Genomic DNA, 3,807 nt, shown 5'->3' with positions numbered 1-3,807 from the left:
GTGACAGACGGCTTTGAAGCACCTGTGAACATGATAGAAACAAAAGATGACATCAGATTTAATTACAGCATCAGAAATGTAATGTTGGGATGTTTTTTGTTCATCACATCTCTGCTTGTTGATCAGAGCGAGTTTAAGATGAAAGAAAAACACAAGAAACCAGAAAGTGATAAAAATCCTGATGAGGCTCAGTTACAGCTCGCAGCATTCTTCAACAGAGGATCATATTTCACACATTTAACTTCTACTGACAGTTTCTAACTATTTACAGCTTTTCTGACTCCCATCATGACAGAAACACATCAACAGTGAAGACTTTACAGCAGCTCCTCAACTTTAAACATTTGTTGTGCGTCGTGTGAACTTTGTTCCTATTTACATTAAATAATAAAGAAAATGTGTTATGAAATGTGAAACACAGGATCATTAACAGCTCGTCTCCTTCTGTTAACATAGTTTTGGTGTGGACACTTTAATAGGAACACCTGTACAATCTAAAGTAGGCTGAGTGACGAGTGGCTAAAGTGACGTCATGTTCTGAACTCACCGACTGTTTACTTGTTCTAATACTTTCTTTACCCACTGAGTCATTATATCAGCATTAATGATGATTATTGATCAGAAATCTCATCCAGTTAATGTTTTGTGAAAGTAACAACAGTCATCTTTACAATATTGATATCACAGTGGGTCTATCTGGTCAAACATATTGAGATAATTGATTTTGTGGCCCGTCCGAACACTTATGAAGTGCTTTTGAGAACATTGCAAACTATCGAGTTTTGTATCTTTTATCAGTATGTGGCCTTAAAATATCATGATATAATTTGAAGGTCCTACCTTGCAGCTCTAATCTGAAGTAATCTAACACAACTGTTCTGTAACTTAAATAACTTATAACTCCAGCAATATTATATAATCTGATAAAACAGAACTCAACAGTACTGAAAGTGATTTATTGTGTCAGAGTGAGTTAAAACCTGTGATGATGTTTCATGACTCATGTTGTTATTATCTCTCATCATAACTCATCACTTCAGATCAGCGTCATGTCAGATTATCTTCTGTTTCCTCTTCTACTCACTCAGCAGCTCATATTCTGTTTGTCTGTTCTGATCCAGTTCTGTCAGTCGGGTCCATCAGTTCCTCCACAGTTACACCTCGTAGTTATCATGTGCTGAACAACCATAAATCTTATTAGAGCTGTAGAATATTAAATCATCAACCTTTTCTATAATGTTTTATATAATAACATTTGTTGAATTCGGTTTGGTAGTAACTCCACACACTACACACATATGTAATTAAAAGAAACACAAACTACAGTCTCCAAACTGACAATAAGACTGAATCTAAAACAGTTTCAACACAATCTGATCATTTAAACTTTCATCTCTCTATAAAAGCAAATAACCTCTCTCTGTCTGTCTGTGTGTGTGTGTGTGTGTGTGTGTGTGTGTGTGTGTATGTGTGTGTTCCTCAAATATCTCTGCGGATCAGGATCAGACTGACCTGAGAGTTTCAACATGGCTGCTGCGTGGTTCAAGGGTGTGCTATTTCGCATTTGTTTGGACTGCAATGATACCGTTAATAAATTATTTCATAAATGCTTTACAAATTCCACGAGCATGTCCACTGGAGCCACTACAGTCACGTGCGCACCAGAGCCAATCACTGCAGAGCCCACCACGACCCCCCACCTTAAGAAACAAGCAGATTTATACCTGCAGCGGCGCGAGCTGGACCGGGATTTTGCCGGCGGTTCGGTCCCGTTCTGTTCTGTGCATCTAAACTGACTGTTGTGGATTAATGAGATTAAACGAGTACGGACCGAAGGGACGCGCGGACAACAAAGTGGAATCGGAATCTGTGGATGTTTGTGTGTAGCTATGTTTAAGGAGACATGATTCGACGATAATAAATATGTAAATCTTTATTTAAACACTCGCAACATCTTTTTATCGTCGACTTTAACACTGAGGGACATTTTTCAGCATCTTAAAGGGATTTATTATCATCATTTGGTAACTTTGGAGAAGTTTTAGAGAGCTCTGTGGACATCTGCTGGAGATAATCTGTACTGCACTTTCTAAAATATCTCAGAGCCTCTTCTGTCTGTCAACATACAATTTGGTTCAGACATTTTAGACAAGTTGAGGGAGAGATCCTGAGAATTTCAGCCTGATGGACCAGATTATAATTTATTAATTTAATAAAAAAAAAAAAAATTTAAACAGACAAAAAAAATAAGACTTTTGACTTTTTCTCTGTTGAATCATTTACCAGTTCAACTCTCTCTGAGCTTTAAATCAGATCAACACACCTGATGAACCTCAGAGTGTTTGCTTTACAGTGATGTAGTGGACATGTATCAGCTGCTCCTGATTTTTGTATTATACAGTTTAAAATGAGTAAATATTAAGAGGCAGAGACGCACAAAATCAAAATGAACCCCAAGAGGTTAAGACTGGATCTGAAAGACAAAACAAACACATGTTAGATAGTTTTGAAACAGACAGGTAATACTGTGTAAAAGTCATATTTCATCTCCTACAGACGGCTGAAGCTTCATTGTACAGAGAGACATAATCTGCAGTGTGTCTCTGATATCAGCATGTTTGATACAGAGGTGGTCTCTCCAGATGTGGCTGCAGCTCTGTGGGCTCGAGGCCCTGCCAGATGTGGATTCTGACCACTGAACAAAAGTCCATCTGGGACTCTGGAACCAGTCGCAGCAGTAAATTAGCGACAAAGAGTTCTTGATGAATAGCAGTTTGCAATAGTGATGTGTCGGTCGCGAACGAAACGGTTCTCTGAAGTGAACGATCGGAGCCTTTGATTTTTTTAGTTCCTCTATTTTTTTTTCTGTTCAAGCGGCACATGATTGGTCAACTACAATATGATGTGTGGTGGCGTCTGTGTGTCGGCACTGAGCAGGAGGGGCGGGGCTTACAGAGACAGAGAGAGACCGAGAGACTGAGAGAGAGAGAGGAAGAGAGAAAAGACACTACAGAGACAACACGCAGAAAATGAGTGACGGCAGGAAATGCAGTAACATTGAGTGTAGAGTATGCAAGGTTAAAATCTCACATGTAGCAGGCTCTACAGATAACCTGCACAGGCGCATTAGAACTGAACATCCATCAGTGCAGTGGGAAGAAAAAAGACAAGTAAGTGAACCTGCTGCTACTGAAGGTGCCAGTTTGTCTGCTTCAGCGTTTACAGAACACCAGCACAACCACCTCCACCTACAACACAGAGCTCTATGCACAGTTTGTGAAAAAGGCTTTGTACTTTAAAATGTATTTTTTGGAGCACTCTGTTCCATGCTGAGTATAATAAGCCATATAAATAATACACATTTGATATAATGAGTTGTTGGGGACATTACAGGACCTGGTCCAGCTGGACCGGATCTCCCCTTCAGGACTGAACGTGGACGCAGCGCAGGGCGGATGATGATCCGAGTCACGTCTCTGTTTTATTAATGAATTACTTTAGTTTGTTCAGGAGCTTCAGACACACGCGTTTTATTTCACCTCCGATAAAAGAGTCCAGTGGCGTGCACAGACTTTCTGAAGGGCAGGGGCGAAAATACAGCATGTTCTCACCACTAATGAGGGCACTTTAGCGCATTTTTCAACATCCAGAAGGTTTCATTTCATCAGGAGAGTTTCTGTGAAACCTGCGAGAGTCTGCAGCAGGATGGAGACGACGCCCTAACATATTCACACACGCACAAACACACACAGCAGTGATGACGATACAAGATTATAAAGCATCTCGAGATAAAACTCATTATCATTC

This window comes from Sparus aurata, chromosome 6 (assembly GCF_900880675.1).
Source record: "Sparus aurata chromosome 6, fSpaAur1.1, whole genome shotgun sequence".
NCBI classification, from domain to species: domain Eukaryota; kingdom Metazoa; phylum Chordata; class Actinopteri; order Spariformes; family Sparidae; genus Sparus; species Sparus aurata.
This window is presented reverse-complemented; position numbering follows the sequence as displayed.